Below are 17,947 nucleotides of genomic sequence, written 5' to 3' on the forward strand. Positions count from 1 at the left end.
CCAACAGTCAGTCAGCCAGTCGGCTGATTCCGAAAACGATTATGCTGATGAGAAAAGCACAGATAATGATATTTCCCTCTCCGTAACTATAAGGCCGCCGTTTCACAGTTTTCCTCTTATTGTTCGCTCTGGAAGTCTTCGCGGCGCGGCGACTCAATGCCCGTCTTATTTTGCAATGACACAAATCATCTGAGCTGAATTATGAAAGGTTATAGCAGCGTGACACACTGGAAATGGTCCTGAAGCTTACGGGAAGCAGCAATAAAGGAACTGGGGAAAAACTGCTTACCCATCGCTTTCTTCTGCAATGCCGATGCAGGGATTGAAATCCCACTAGTAAAGGAGTAGTGTTGTCAAGTGAGTGGATGTTCCATGTCGAAACTTAACCCCGGACCGTTCCATTTCGGCACGGGTTTCGATGGTATCGCTGCTGCACGATCTAGGCATACACTAGGGTGCGGCTTCTTCTACAAAGCTTCCTTAAGCCCTTGAAATCGATTCCGGATCCTGAGGTCAACTACTTTCAAAAGAAACATATTGAAATTTCTGACAATATTGATGCTACACTTTTCTTATATTTAATTTTGTAGAAAATTGTGCTAAAAGATTCAAAATTAGTTGGAAAATAACTATGTTAGGTTTCATCGAGGATCATCGAGGATCATCTTATATAACTTAAAAAATCACCTTCAAATCGCTTGCAATACCTCTAAATCTCAATATTTTTAGCTCACTTTTTATGTGATTTGAATTCATAAGAGCACACGAAATTTGATTCAAGAGACTTTTGAAAACTAAGCCACACCCTAGTATACACACTACAATGCCCTCGTTCGTGAGACAATCAAGATATATGGCGAAAGAGAGGCTCAGGAATTTGGCTTCATTTGGGAGTTCCAAAGTACAAAAGGAAAAATGGAAGGTTTAGGCTCCTTCGGTTAGATCACAACAAAAGCCGATGAAGATAAAATTGATGATGATGCGACTCACTCTTTTGAGTGTGGTTTTATCTGGTGGTCGTTGTCCATGCCGGAGTCGTTACGATTGAAAATCTACCGAACCTCTAGATTCAGCTCATCACCGGCAAAAGGGTTCGATTGCTTCTGAAGGAGGACAAATGGTAACGAGTTGGGGGCCTTTGATGTGCAGCAGCACCATCCAGATTGTCCCGAGAGTGCCCATTCGTATTCGTTGCTCGTTATTCATACATTCAGATCTGCCGGAGCATAGCTGGCTCTTTCGACGGATTGTGATATGTGAATCTATGCGAGCGATAAACATGTACCTTAGCATGACATGCGAAGCAAAGATAGATGGGTGACTCAATTTGATTGACCCAGAAAATGGAGCAATAATAACGTGTAATCATGTGGAGCTTTGATATAGCGATAAGTAGGAATCCGAAGAAATGTGTCAGGGATTTACATTGCAATACAAATTGTGTCGGAATGGAACCGAAAGCATAAATAGTCAAACGGTTGATAACGTACAAAGACCTCCTCTATCAGTTCGTAGAAAAATTCAATAGCTGCCCATAAAATCGCTTGAACTACATACAGTATGTAACGTCAGGCATGTTCAAAGAAATTATCTTAATCATCCCGTTGTCACGCGGTTGTCCATCGCCAAAACTACTGCGTTGTCGAATCCTTCAGAAGGTTTTGATCGAATCTTTTATAAGGATTCTGTCGAATCCTTTGAAAGGATTCAGTTGAACCCTTTATAAGGATTCTGTCGAATTTTGTAGAAGGATTCTGTCAATTCCTGTGAAAGGATACTGCCGAATCCTTAAGAAGGACTCTGTCGAATCCTGTAGGATGATTCTTTCGAATCTTGTAGGAGGATTCTAGCAAATCCTGCAGAAGCATTCTGTCGAATCCTGTAAGGATTCTGTCGAATCCTGTAGAAGGATTCTGTCGAATCCTGTAGAAGGATATCTGTCGAATCCTGTAGAAGGATATCTGTCGAATCCTGTAGAAGGATTCTGTCGAATCCTGTAGAAGGATTCTGACGAATCATGTAGAAGGATTATGTCGAATCCTGTAGTAGGATTCTGATTTATTTTAATTTGATTTTCTTTATTATAGAGGCTTTCAGCATTAGGCGGGTTCACCTCTTAAGTTGGATTCTGTCGAATCCTGTAGTAGGATTCTGTCGAATCTTGTAGGAGAATTCTGTCGAATCCTGTAGGAGAACTCTATCGAATCCTGTAGGAGGATTCTGTCGAATCCTGTAGGAGGATTCTGTCGAATCTTGTAGGAGAATTCTGTCGTATCCTGTAGGAGGATTCTGTCGAACCCTGTAGGAGAATTCTGTCGAATCTTGTAGGAGGATTCTGTCGAACCCTGTAGGAGGATTTTGTCGAATCTTGTAGAAGAATTCTGTCGAATCTTGTAGAAGAATTCTGTCGAATCCTGTTGGAGGATTCTGTCGAATCCTATAGAAGGATTCTGTTGAATCCTTTAGAAGGATTCTGTTGAATCCTCTAGAAGGATTCTGTCGAATCCTGTAGAGGAATTCTGTCGAATCCTGTAGAGGAGTTCTGTCGAATCCTGTAGGGGAATTCTGTCGAATCCTGTAGGAGGATTCTGTCGAATCCTGTTGGAGGATTCTGTCGAATCCTGTTGGAGGATTCTGTTGAATCCTGAAGGAGGATTCTGTCGAATCTTGTAGGAGGATTCTGTCGAATCCTGTAGGAGGATTCTGTCGAGTCCTGTAGGATTCTGTCGAATCCTGTAGGAGGATTCTATCGAATCCGTCGGAAGGATTCTGTCGAATCCGTTGGAAGGATTCTGTCGAATCCGTTGGAAGGATTCTATCGAATCCTTTGGAAGGATTCTGTCGAATCCTTTGGAAGGATTCTGTCGAATCCTTTGGAAGCATTCTGTCGAATCCTTTGGAAGGATTCTGTCGAATCCTTTGGAAGGATTCTGTCGAATCCTTTGGAAGGATTCTGTCGAATCCTTTGGAAGGATTCTGTCGAATCCTTTGGAAGGATTCTGTCGAATCCTTTGGAAGAATTCTGTCGAATCCTTTGGAAGGATTCTGTCGAATCCTTTGGAAGGATTCTGTCGAATCCTTTGGAAGGATTCTGTCGAATCCTTTGGAAGGATTCTGTCGAATCCTTTGGAAGGATTCTGTCGAATCCTTTGGAAGGATGCTGTCGAATCCTCTGGAAGGATTCTGTCGAATCCTTTGGAAGGATTCTGTCGAATCCTTTGGAAGGATTCTGTCGAATCCTTTGGAAGGATGCTGTCGAATCCTCTGGAAGGATTCTGTCGAATCCTCTGGAAGGATTCTATCGAATCCTCTGGAAGGATTCTATCGAATCCTCTGGAAGGATTCTATCGAATCCTCTGGAAGGATTCTATCGAATCCTCTGGAAGGATTCTATCGAATCCTCTGGAAGGATTCTGTCGAATCCTTTGGAAGAATTCTGTCGAATCCTTTGGAAGGATTCTGTCGAATCCTTTGGAAGGATTCTGTCGAATCCTTTGGAAGGATTCTGTCGAATCCTTTGGAAGGATTCTGTCGAATCCTTTGGAAGGATTCTGTCGAATCCTTTGGAAGGATTCTGTCGAATCCTTTGGAAGGATGCTGTCGAATCCTCTGGAAGGATTCTGTCGAATCCTTTGGAAGGATTCTGTCGAATCCTTTGGAAGGATTCTGTCGAATCCTTTGGAAGGATGCTGTCGAATCCTCTGGAAGGATTCTGTCGAATCCTCTGGAAGGATTCTATCGAATCCTCTGGAAGGATTCTATCGAATCCTCTGGAAGGATTCTATCGAATCCTCTGGAAGGATTCTATCGAATCCTCTGGAAGGATTCTATCGAATCCTCTGGAAGGATTCTATCGAATCCTCTGGAAGGATTCTGTCGAATCCTGTAGTAGGATTCTGTCGAATCTTGTAGGAGAATTCTGTCGAATCCTGTAGGAGAACTCTATCGAATCCTGTAGGAGGATTCTGTCGAATCCTGTAGGAGGATTCTGTCGAATCTTGTAGGAGAATTCTGTCGTATCCTGTAGGAGGATTCTGTCGAACCCTGTAGGAGAATTCTGTCGAATCTTGTAGGAGGATTCTGTCGAACCCTGTAGGAGGATTTTGTCGAATCTTGTAGGAGGATTTTGTCGAATCTTGTAGAAGAATTCTGTCGAATCTTGTAGAAGAATTCTGTCGAATCCTGTTGGAGGATTCTGTCGAATCCTATAGAAGGATTCTGTTGAATCCTTTAGAAGGATTCTGTTGAATCCTCTAGAAGGATTCTGTCGAATCCTGTAGAGGAATTCTGTCGAATCCTGTAGAGGAGTTCTGTCGAATCCTGTAGGGGAATTCTGTCGAATCCTGTAGGAGGATTCTGTCGAATCCTGTTGGAGGATTCTGTCGAATCCTGTTGGAGGATTCTGTTGAATCCTGAAGGAGGATTCTGTCGAATCTTGTAGGAGGATTCTGTCGAATCCTGTAGGAGGATTCTGTCGAGTCCTGTAGGATTCTGTCGAATCCTGTAGGAGGATTCTATCGAATCCGTCGGAAGGATTCTGTCGAATCCGTTGGAAGGATTCTGTCGAATCCGTTGGAAGGATTCTATCGAATCCTTTGGAAGGATTCTGTCGAATCCTTTGGAAGGATTCTGTCGAATCCTTTGGAAGCATTCTGTCGAATCCTTTGGAAGGATTCTGTCGAATCCTTTGGAAGGATTCTGTCGAATCCTTTGGAAGGATTCTGTCGAATCCTTTGGAAGGATTCTGTCGAATCCTTTGGAAGAATTCTGTCGAATCCTTTGGAAGGATTCTGTCGAATCCTTTGGAAGGATTCTGTCGAATCCTTTGGAAGGATTCTGTCGAATCCTTTGGAAGGATTCTGTCGAATCCTTTGGAAGGATTCTGTCGAATCCTTTGGAAGGATTCTGTCGAATCCTTTGGAAGGATGCTGTCGAATCCTCTGGAAGGATTCTGTCGAATCCTTTGGAAGGATTCTGTCGAATCCTTTGGAAGGATTCTGTCGAATCCTTTGGAAGGATGCTGTCGAATCCTCTGGAAGGATTCTGTCGAATCCTCTGGAAGGATTCTATCGAATCCTCTGGAAGGATTCTATCGAATCCTCTGGAAGGATTCTATCGAATCCTCTGGAAGGATTCTATCGAATCCTCTGGAAGGATTCTATCGAATCCTCTGGAAGGATTCTATCGAATCCTCTGGAAGGATTCTGTCGAATCCTTTGGTAGGATTCTGTCGAATCCTTTGGAAGGATTCTGTCAAATCCTTTGGAAGGATTCTGTCAAATCCTTTGGAAGGATACTGTCAAATCCTTTGGAAGGATTCTGTCCAATCCTGTGAAGGATTCTGTCGAATTCTTTGGAAGGATTCCGTCGAATCCTTTGGAAGGATTCTGTAGAATCCTTTAGAAGTATTCTGTAGAATCCTTTGGAAGGATTGTGTAGAATCTTTTGAAGGATTCTGTCGAATCCTTTGGAAGAATTCTGTCGAATCCTTTGGAAGGATATTGTCGAATACTTTGGAAGGATTCTGTCAAATCCTTTGGAAGAATTCAGTCGAATCGTTCAGAAGGGTTATGTCGAATTCTTCAGAAATATTCTGTCAAATCCTGAAGAAAGATTGTATCGAATCCTTTATCCTTCTAAATGATTCTGTCGATCTTTAAAAAGATTCTACCGAATTCCTGTTGAAAGTGATACACAACGATACTCGTAGTAGAATCTCTGAAAAAAAAAACTTCAGGAGGAACTCTTGAAGACCTTCTTGAAGATACTTCTAGAGGAATTACTCTATTAATCTTCGGAGATGATTCCTTGGAACAGCTCTAATATTCTCCGAAAAATTTTCAGCCATAAGTCCTGGATGAATCATTGGGAAAATATTAAAAAACAACAATATTTGAAGAGATCCCCACATGAACCTGTAAGATTTAATTTTTCCGGTAGAATTGCTGGAGAGAAACGCCTGGAAGAACTCCTAATTCTAGAAACAGTCCCTTGCAGATCCTTCAGTAATTCACTGGAGATATTCCCGAAGAAATTTATGGAGGAATACCTGAGACAATTATCAAAGGAATTCATGGAGGAATATCTGACGGCTTTCCTGGAAAATTCGTGCAGGTACGCCTGGAGCATTCCTGGAGATATTAACATTTTCAATAGAAATCTCCGGAGGAGTTCTTAGCAGTAAAATTTCCAAACCAATACCTGGTGAATTCATTGCTTACATAATGATCCATTGACGAAGACTTTAGCATTTTTTTTTAGCAAACTTGGATAATTTGTTAGAATAATCCTGGAGACACTTTTCTCTTAGATTCTCTAGAAGAATTTCTTGAAGATTACGTTAACGAGTTAAATTATGTTCTTAGAATGTTCTTCACTGGGAAAACGCACGGCATCCTTACGAAATATTCGTGCAGAAATGCATTCATGATCTGAAGATATATAGTGGAGCCTTTGGAACAAATATCTAAAGAATTCTAAAAAAATATTTCAAGAGTAATTTCTGAAGATGCTCTAGAAGTAAATCAGAATTGCAGTTAGAAATCAAAGAATTTTTAGAAAATTTGTAGCAACATTTCTAGATAATCCCTCTCAGTTTTTTTAAGATCTTTGGCAAAACTTTTCGAAACCTTTGCCAGGATTCTAACGACAACTTTCTGTTGAGCACTTTGTCAGAATACTTTAGTTTTACTAAAATCTTCACATTATTTCTCCCGAAGTATCATTGGGATATTCGCCGGTATTTATTCAGTTGATCGGTTATATGGAAACCCCTTGTTGGGTATCTCTCGAGATTTATAAGGAAATCATTAGTAAACTACAATTCACAATCTAGACCTTTTTTTAGAAGTTTGTATGTTTGTATGTATTTAATTTCGAGATTCTCGGGCATTATATTGCAAGATTATTGTCAAATCTCGAACAAAACCACTATCGGGTTTCTGATGAGGCCTTTGGTATGTGACGATTTTGACGAGATCCTAGGCAAATTTGTAGTAATAACTTCAGGGATATTTTGAGGTGTTCTCTAGGATTAAGGATGTCGGAAGATTCATTTGACAACTTCTCAAAAACTTCTTTGAAACCATGCTTAAATATTGATGGATTTATTGTAGATTACTTGTCAAAATTCTTGTTAGAAAATTTATAGTTTTCGGGCAAGGTAGCCGTAGCGGTAAACGCTCAGCTATTCAGCATGACCAAGCTGAGGGTCGTGGGTTCGAAACCCACCAGTCGAGAATCTTTTCGGGTTGGAATTTTTCTCGACTTTCCAGGGCATAGAGTATCTTCGTACCTGCCACACGATATACACATGCAAAAATGGTCATTGGTATAGTAAGCTCTCAGTTAATAACTGTGGAAGTGCTCATAAGAACACTAAGCTGAGAAGCAGGCTCTGTCCCAGTGGGGACGTAACGCCAGAAAGAAGAAGAAGACTCCAACGAATCCTGATGAGATCTGAGTTTTTCATTACACAAATTTTCTATTAAGTTAATATAGGAAAATTCATTAATGTTTAAGTTGCTGACCATGGAAAGTGCAAAAATGTAAGACGCAGTAATATTACTGCAACCAATATCCTGCTTTCCTATGCACTTGCTCTTCCTAGCTTTCCAGATAACATATTCGGTACATTATTCATTCAAAAAGTGCACACATGGTGCCACACTCTTAATAGCCAGTCAGTGGCTTACCGGACAAAAGAGTAAACTACAGCCAAACACTGTAACCTTTCCATTAATCCCACTTAAGATCCTCTATGGAGCACAATTTCCAACTTTGGTCACTCGCACCTGACTCCAATCTTTAAACGGCGTAAATTTCCCTCTGAATAATGGTGTTCGCTGTCCCGCTCCCGTTAGATAACGAAACGTGTTCCCATATTTTAAAGCAGGGCTGCCCTCGGAAGAGTTTTCCATCCCTCGACAATGCACGCGAATCTTAGGTATGTTTGCGGCAATCGAGCACCGAGTTCCGTTCAATTCCCGTGGTAACTATAAATTTTCGCATGGACAGGTGGTAGCAGTCCACCACTCGGAAGTGATACATGAAACAGTGAACAATGGGCTGAATCGACAGTTTTGGAGGAAAATTGTTATTGGATTATGATCAGAGTTAGGAATGGTAATAGTAGTAGGCTTGAGTTTTTGCGAAAATCGCGTGGCTCTTCTAATACAGTAGTTCTACAGTGATTATGAATCTCATCAAGTAGCCTATGTTGAGTACATGAATTTTCTTAATCAGTAGTGTCATTGGAGGCTGCAAATGCGGGAAATAGAACATTTTTCTACAGTAGTTTTGGGTTGCCCTTAGCAACGGGTGTTTTGCTTTTCTCAAGGCATTTTGCCTACAACAGCAATGGGCGTGAGTTTCACTGGCTCCGCTGACTGGGATTTGCTGCACTTGCCTACTGTAGTGTGAATTTCAGAACTTTTCTCAACTTTGATTATGATTCCTAATCGATTCAAATATTTTGAATCGGAATGTTCGATCTTTGAATGGTAAAGAGGACGAGCTGTTAAATTTTCTAACAGCTAATAACATACATATAGCAGTTATTACTGAAATTTATTTGAAGCCTGGATCCGAACTCAAAAGAGATCCAAACTTTTTTGTTTTGATCGGCTGGATGGAGCATGTGGTGGAGTTGCTATTATCATCTATAGGCGTATAAAACGTCAACTTTTTTTGTTATTTAAAACCAAAGTATTTGAAGTTTTGAGTGTTTCTGTTGAAACACAGTTTGGTAGATATACTTTCATAGCTGGCTATTTGCGTGTTTGATGCACTGGGCAGCAAGTTAATTTGCTTCAAACTGACTTGCGAAAATTGACTCGCAATAAGTCGAAATTTTTTGTCATTGATGACTTTAATGTCAAACATCGCTCATGGAATAATTCGCAAAGTAATTCCAACGGCAAAATTTTATGTGAATAGTGCTCTTCAGGATTTAATACCCTGATAGTCCTACATGTTTTTCCTCTTCTAGAGACCCTTCTACGTTTGGCCTTAACCGACTCTTGTCACCTATGTAGTCGACTGGTTAATCACGCTAATTTTGATTCTGATCATGTCCCTGTTGCATTTCAAATATCCCATGAAGCGAGTCTCAATCATGTCAGCTCCACTTTCAATTATTCACGAGCCGACTGGAATACATTTGAAACATACATCGATAGTAATCTTGATGTTAGCATTTCTTTGCAAACAAAACTTGATAATGACAATGCTCTCGAAACTTCAACTTCCATTGCCTCTTGATTGCAATACCAAAATGTGAAGTAAAATTCGAATCATATTATCAAATTTAGCAAATTCTCTTCGAAAATTCTAATCTAAATATGCCTGTAGCTTACAAAATAATTGAGTTATAGGCATGCAGTCTTCAGCCAATTTGTAGCTTTTACTAGATCCATATCGTATATAGATCGTATAAAACATAAACCAAAGTTTTTTTCCTGTCAAAATATTGATATGGAGCATTGTTCAGTGCGCGTTACCTATCGATTGTACATTGTGCACATGAAGTCGAATGAGGTGAAGGAGTTCCCCTTGGGATAGAAAACTAGCTACTGACGGTTGGGAATGAGTATGATGCTTGTTTGGCCTAGTAGAAACTCGAAGCATAATCTTATATCTTTGTCTGAATCTCATTCAAAAATAAATTGATTTGGAAGGTAAACCTTCAGAATCAATATTTCAATTAGAGCAGTGTCAAACAGTTAAATACATTCATCCATTACTTGACACCTAAAAACTTTCAAACCCAACTCGATCCACAAAATGGCACTAATTGGTGGGTTTCAAGTCCTGCTATTACCAATTTGAAACCATCCTCGGGCAAACGATACCTTATTGAATACCACGCAAAGCACAAACTCACACAAAACAGGAAAAAGCAAAACAAAATTGCTCCACTTTTCAACTCACGCTCGCTCAGAGCCCCCTATAATGGTCATTTATTCCAATCGTTGTTGATGGTTGTTGTGGTCATTTCCGCCGTTCAATTTTCGACCCGGGCCGGTTAATAAAATTGGATAGCGGAAGAGAAGGGGTGTGGTCAAGGATTCAATCATACCGCTTCCATCCGTGGGTGTCTCTCCTCCGTTCAAGAACCTCTTGTTTTTGAAAAGTTTGAAGTGTGGGAAACTCACCTGAAACGAGAATGAAAAAGATGAAACGATAAGTTTTTTTCGTATGATTTGAGCTGCTGAAAAATAGTGATTGTGCTTTTGCAAGAAAGAAGTGCAGATAATTCAGAACCTACGTACCGTTAAGTCACCAGTCACCGTGCGGCCTCCATTCACCGTGCATATATACAAATTGCTACAGAATATTCATACAATTTTCACAAATTATTCAAATTAAGATAAAACTGATGAAATGAAGTAGTTTTTGTCACAAAGCATTTTGAAAAACCTAGTTTATGTAGTCAAAATCATGTGAATTCTGTTTGATAATGAGATTTTTCAACACTCTTAGTAGATACGCCAATAATTCACATTTTTCATTTGAGCGTTAGAGTTTGAAATTTTTCAAAATTTCAATAAGTTTTTACTGTGGATGCTATTAGTAAGATGTATTTTATCGTATGAGCAGCGAGATTTTATGCAAATTAGAATTTTTATTGTGTCTCAGTCGAAACCCAAATGCACGGTGAATGGACCCTTTTCAATATATATATGGTTCCTATTACCGTGCATTAGGGTAAAAGGCATGAAATTATTCGGTAATATTCGATTTATTCTTATGTCGTGATTAAACTACTTCATATTTAATTTTTGAGTGAATATGGAATGGTTTGGACAATACAGTCAAACCTCCTATAACGATTTTAGTGAAAAAATAATTATGAGGCCAATTTTTATACTTTTTATGGTTCTTATTGTAAATGAAGATTTGAATACTCTTAAAAATGAGTGCGCACACTACTAGCAACATAGATTCTCCATCAACAACGTTTCTTCAAGATACGAAATAAAATCATGACGAAAACTATACGCACGGTGAATGGTGCACTAGTGTGCACGGTAAATGGTGACATAGAACGGTACGAAGCGACCTTAACATGACATTTTCCAACATAATTTTTGAGTAGTTTTTTGCTATGCATCACTAGTTTTAGATTTTTCCCTGAATTAGGATATAATTGCACGTTATGTAGTGATATTCTAGTACGCTTCAAATGATTTGGAAAAGTTATATAATTTTTTGAAGCGTGATTTTTTCTAAAATGCACGGTAAATGGTAGCTTGACGGTAATCGTTGGTGGTAATTATAAGCTATGTGTTCGTTTCGTATTGATGTTTTGTTTTTCTTCTGTTTCATGAGGCTTCACATAAATTTATGGAATGAAGCACAATTTAGGTGTCAATTGTCGAATTGCAGCCATGAATTGTGTGGCTACTAATGAAAGGTTTAGCGCAGTGTAACTGCCAATCAACAATTGCGGGTAATTGTTGGTTAGCTCGTGCCTACGGCATTGTAAGTTGAAATTTGTAGATACTACGTCAAATAGCTGTTAAACCTTCTCATTGAACATGGCGCTTTCAAGATTTGCGAACACAAACTTTTTTGGATAGGTGGCCGTTCAAATTTAGTCAATTTGGATGCCAATGTTGCTGCGGGTAAACCGATAAACAACCGCGTCTTTCACTGAGCATAATCAACGCTAGACCTCGGTCCAAGCATTAACGCATTTATTCGAATAATTACAAAACAATATTCAAACGCATTTTAATAGCAAACGGATGCAAATTATCGAAGTTAATGAATCTGTTACACTTAATAATTAATATCCAAACAAATGCATGCCCAACTCGGCCGACATTGAATGTATAGCTTTCCCGATTGCTCAATTAGGCATTTAAATGTGTAACAACAAAAATTAAAACCAAAACTGAAAACACTTGTTATTGTTTGGAGGCACAACAATCCGACGACGGGCCATAAATTTCCCCTCCTGTTTCGAACGGTGGGGCTTCAAATGGCGGCCCGCAGATGGCGCTGCTGTGCGTTGCCGGCCAGGATAATTATTATTGAATTATTCATGGTTCAGTTCAGGAAATCGAGTTCAGGCGAAAGAAGTGTCTGCGTTCGGGTGCAATAATGTGTTGACCACTGACTGTGCAGAACACCATTCGTTCATCCATCCATTCATCCATCAGACGGGTAATGATCGATTAGTGGCTGCAGTGATTGAGTTCAACAGAGAGGAAAGAGTTGTTTGTACAGTTGGGCTGTTGAAACCACGCGCGGCGTGACAAAGGTTTTAAAGTGCATTTAATTCGATAGCCATTGTGCAATTCTAAAAGCTTTTGGATGTTTTCAGGGCAAGGAAATTACAAATAATTAGATTGTTTACTGTTAAAAGCTTTTATTTAGTATATATTTGCTTCGAGCGTCAGAAAAAAAAAGGTATGTATGACAAAAGGTCGAAAGATAGAAGGTCAAAAGGATGATTTTACCCCATTACCCCGAATTCCATTTCTCCGAATGTCATCATCCCGAATACGATTTCCCAGAATTTACAATTATATTGATGACATTTCCGCATGATATCGGAATTCGGGGTAATGTCATTCGGGGTGATGGATCGTACGGGGATTTGGAATTCAGGGTAATGACGTTCGGGGTAATGGGGTAGGATCGGAAGGATTATTGATTTTAACTGTTTTCTTAAATCCTTACAAATCGATACCAGATCTTTGAAGAATTGACGCGCCATTTCATCGTAATTCTGCCATTGCGAACAAAGATGTTGAATCAATTCACGTACGTGTTCCCAGCGTGTTTTACTAAACCGTGTGATAATGTCAAGCGAACACACCAATTAGTTTGAATTCCACTGCAGATTACCCACCACATGATGGGCTATGGGTGAAGTTGATTAAAATTTCACTTGCACTTCATACTTGCATTGCAGGTTTCGTAGTCTCGATAGTAACAGAACACCATGCCTGTTTATCGGATCCAGAAAGAAGGCGACGAACTCTTGATTAGGAGTTATTCTTCTGCTACAGTTTTAGTTTCTATTTATAGGAATTCGAGTTGGGAAGATTAAAATATGAAAACATCATAGGATGAATTTTACAACACAAAGTAACACACTGTCATGTTCATATTCGCATGTTTTCGCCACTCTTTCCCATTCGAATAATCGCCCTGGTGAAGCAACTGCTCGACAAGTTTAGCAGCAATTATCACGTGACTCCAGCTCGAAGCTGCCAACTTGTCCATAAAGTAAGCGCTTATCATGCAATTTACTGATCTCACTCAAAGTATAACACCACAGCACAGCAAGCACACATCGTACCGTGCCCAAGTCTGCATGCTATGCCGAGATTTGATGCGTTCCTGAACAACATAATTACAGCTTGCACTTTCGTTTAACTTTACGGGTATCCTCCTCTTTCGGATAGGTCTGCTAGATACTATAGGCCGTACAAATACTGCCTTCAATCACGTGATAGCTCGTGCTACGGGGAGGGCTTGTCGGCGCATCCAGTAGGTATAATTGTGCAGATAATTTTCACTAAGCTCTCGCAGCTCTACCAACTCTACCGGTCGGTATTTCTGCCATAAAGCATTCATACGCAGCCTACAAAACCGCAGCCAGCATCCATTGAATCACGAAACGAACGCTGAAGAGTATAACTTTACAACCGTTTAATGGTGCGTTTAAATGTTTCAACCTCCTGAGCTCTTCGCTGTGGAATATGTGGGAAGGCGGGGCACGTGCCCTCTGATTACTGCACTGCCTTCATCTGACTGCGCTTGGACTGCGGAGTTGGTTTGGCGGAGATGCAGCGGAAACTTGTTTCTGGAGATGAACATATCCAGTGCGGTAATATGTTGCATGTCAATTCCGTCAGCTGTATCGCCGCGTATCGGTGTCGTCATCTGTGCCCGGCTCAGACGGTTCCAGCAGATTCATTAAAAACCAGACGGCCTCACACCAACCGGATTCTCGCAGACCGATCAATATTTCATCGAACGATTACTATTTCAATTAAAGTCTCATTCATGTATTCATGCGAGTCGACGACGGAGATCGAGGCAATGAGGGTAATCATTTATTTCGAGGAACAACAAGAACAGCCATACAATGTTCCGACTCGAAATGAAAACAAAGAATCTCGGGGCACCGCACTTTGTGTTGTAGTTTATCGGTAGATAGAGTTACACAATACTGAAACTCCTCCCTGTGTAACTCTTCCCTACGCTAAGTTTCCTCTGGACCCAACTATTGTAATTGTTATAGGCCCTTTTCGTTCCAAAAATGCTGACAATTTCAAACTCTATTTTTCTCCGGAACCGGCATCCACTAGTTTTAGCCCCTACTTAACGCTACGACAGGGCTTTTCAGGTATTTATTCGCGAATCACTTGAGCATTCTACTAACGGTTGAGGTTCGATTAATGATTTGAAATACTTGTCATAAGTAAGGACCGTAATCCAGGGTAACATTGATAATTTTTTTGATCATTCAAATATTTCGTTGAAAATGCAAATGTTTCCAATTTTATATTTTTAAAACAAGTACTGCCACCCATAGCTCGTAGCTATATACTGTATTTTGTTTTTTGAAAGATTTAAGTATGTTTAATAAAATGTTTTGAGCGACTTTTTGATTTAACTATGTAAACAACGTTCGGTAATATTGAAAATGTCGTTACTTACTTAAATCATGATCCCTAAAGCCGAGTATGAAGTCCAAACGCTTACAAGTAATTTACTTTTTGAGTTATTTTAAAATCAAAAACATATCGAGTCACGGAACACGCCTGAAGGTAGGCAATTGCCTAAGGGAGTTCTACATTCTTAACAGTAATTCGATAATGTTTCCTAATTGAGCATACTTATGAAAGTTTTGACAATGGAATCGTTTTTGGCGATGCCACTTTTAGTGAGAACCACATTTTCCTTATTCATATCGTTTGCAGAACTTATGTGGCACATGACTCTTCGGTAGTGTCATCCTTAACAATAGAAATCATTGTTTCGAAAAGTTGACAAATTTATGCATAAGGTAAACACAATTTTTGCAAAAATCTTCTCTTGCATTAGCTCATGAATATAAGAAAGAGAAACACCATTCATGATTTGGAAATTGTACATCAATAAATGATGATAAGACATTTTTACAAGATGAGTCATTCCGATCAATGTTACCCCGCTGATCAATTATACCCCGGATTACGGGACTCAATTGAAAACTATTAAATCGCACCCAAAAAGTTCAGCATCTCTCAACAGGTAAATTTACATTGCTATACCTCGAAATCCACGTTTTTGTCCCCAAACCACCAAAATACTTGCTAGCTCCTTAATTACGGCAACATATAGTGTTTAAGCTTCAAATTATCAAAACTTTTATATTGTCAATTAGTACACTACTAAGTACTGTAACTGATAGCAAATGCATCGAATGACAAATTTCTACCGTTTGTTTGATATGAGGAACGTTTTTCAGCATAAATGTCATGCAATCCAACATTTAACATTAGAAAAAAAAATGTTTGAAAGAAGATTATTTCATTTTATTCTCTATCCACCGATAGATCCGTAGCCCTAACATTGAACTTGAAGATAAACGGCTTTTCAGTGCGCATCGTACCTTCGTGCGTACACAAATTCTCTCTGCGCTTGGAAGTTTTTTAAAAACTACCTAAAGCAATAAAATAGTACTTTTCAGTGCTACGAAAACAGTACTTTTCAGTGCTAAAACTAAACGTTACTTTTCAGTGCTACTAAAACAGTCCTTTCAGTACTATTTTTTCTACTATTGATCCCTTTACAATCCTTGTTTGGACCCGTGCCTTTGATTGTTCGTTGGACCCGTTGGCGAAAGCTAGCGCTGGTAGTCCTTTTTGGACACCGTCTTGGGAAAAAACCACTTAGGAGGTCTCATCTTCTTTCGTTTATTCACTAAACATGGTTGCAACTACAAACAAAAGGAAGGGTGAATCCCTGAATTCACAACTTCCTTCCAAAAAAGTGGTAGCCGCCTATCGTGGTCGGTTGTTCCGAATTTGCGGGATTCAGGAAGGAGATCTTAAACTCCATTAGGGGAATCAAGGTCTCTTTCCAAATCGCAATGAAAGGAGACTGTCGCGTTTTGCCGGAAACTTTTAAAGATCGTGAACTTCTTCTCAAACATCTTGAAGAGAAGATGCACAAATTTTTTACTTATGACGACAAAACTGAACGTTTGTTCAAAGTCGTCTTGAAAGGTCTCTCGAATGACTATAAGTTACCTGAAGAGATCAAAAATGGAATAAATTATTTACTTGGATTTTCCCCAGTCCAAGTAATCATTATGAAAAAGAGAACCCAATCTGGCATTGTTCGGAAAGGGCTTTCTGAAGAATATTATTTAGTTCACTTTAACAAAAAATAGCTAAATAATATTAAAGCTTTAGAAAAAGCAAAACATATGTTCGATGTCCGTGTGACATGGGAACATTTCCAGAAACCTGGAGGAAATTACCAGAACCCCACTCAGTGCCGTCGGTGCCAAAAGTGGGGTCATGGTACAAAAAATTGTCGCATGGATGCTAAATGCATGATTTACGGAGGTTTTTCTCACACTAAGGACGTCTGTCCTGTGAAGGAAGATAGCACAAAATTCATATGCTCGAATTGCGGGAACAATCATTAGTCAAATTTTTGGGCTTGCCCTTCGCGGAAGCGAGTCGTCGAGGCTCGTGCCAGGCAGATGAAAGATAATATCCGTTACGATACCGGTCGTTTCCGGAATTTGCTTGGTACAGCTAATAACGTGCATATAGCAGTTATTACATAAACAAATGTATTCAAAACCTGGATCCAAACTAAAAAAACTTTTTTGTAATGATCTACTTGATGGGGCATGTGGGGGAGTTGCAATCATCATTCATAGGCGTATAAAACATCAACTGTTTTCGTCATTCGAAACTGAAGTTTTTGATACTTTAGGTGTTTCTGTTGAAACACAGCTTGATAAATATACTTTCATAGCTGCCTATTTGCCTTTTCAATGCTCTGCACAGCAATAAATTTGCTCCAAACTGACTTGCGAAAATTGACTCGCAATAAGTCAAAAAATTTTGTCATTCTGAACATGTCCCTGTTACATTTCAAATATCCCATGAAGTGATTCTAATTCCTATCAGCTCAACTTTTAATTATTTTCGAGCCGACTGGAATATATATGAAACATATATTGACTCTAATCTTCATGTTAACATTTCTTTACAAACAAAACATGATATTGACAATGCTCCATTGTTGAAGCCAGGAGCATTGCAATTCCAAAATTTGAATCCGTAATTATAGACGATGATCTTAAACTTTTGATCCATCTTAAAAACGTGAGGAGAAGGCAATTTCAACGCACTTGCGATCCTGCTATGAAAATTATATGACAGGACTTGCAGAAAGAAATGAAGAAAAGATTTTCTCAATTAAGAAACAAAAACTTTGAAAATAAAATTTCTCAATTGGACCCTGGCTCTAAACCCTAAGCAGAAGCCAATACCGACATTGCATAAGCATAAGCATAAGCATTGATGACCGTACAATTCGTAGTTGCTACACCGTGATTGACCAGAATAATCGAAGTTTTACAAGGAACCAATAGATGTAGCTTGGGAGTAGCTTTCCATCTTCAATGTACACATTCGAGAACTTCAAATATTAAAAAGTCAATAACGGCGCCGGCCACGTCCTTACGGTCATCGGGGAAGGGAAGGAATGTTAGTGTGACATCCATTGTTACTAGAGACCGAGATCACCTCTGCATCTCCATGGTTGTCACAGGAAGGCGTTAGTGAGAAGGGATCATAGCTGCATGATCAGGATTCACCTTGGTAAGTGATGGGATTTATGCAACCTAAGCTCAAAAAATCACCTGTCAATACTCTAAACACAACGTGAACATGCAGTTAGTCAACACTTTAAGCGT

The 17,947-nt window shown here is 39.4% G+C and overlaps 1 protein-coding gene across 20 annotated transcripts in view; it reads right to left on the minus strand.

The window, feature by feature from the left end:
- Positions 1–17,947, minus strand: part of LOC5577073 (supervillin) — a 953,578-nt gene that overhangs the window by 84,503 nt on the left and 851,128 nt on the right. The gene's annotated exons all lie outside the window — the stretch shown is intronic.

This window comes from Aedes aegypti, chromosome 2 (genome assembly GCF_002204515.2).
Source record: "Aedes aegypti strain LVP_AGWG chromosome 2, AaegL5.0 Primary Assembly, whole genome shotgun sequence".
Taxonomy (NCBI): Eukaryota; Metazoa; Arthropoda; class Insecta; order Diptera; family Culicidae; genus Aedes; species Aedes aegypti.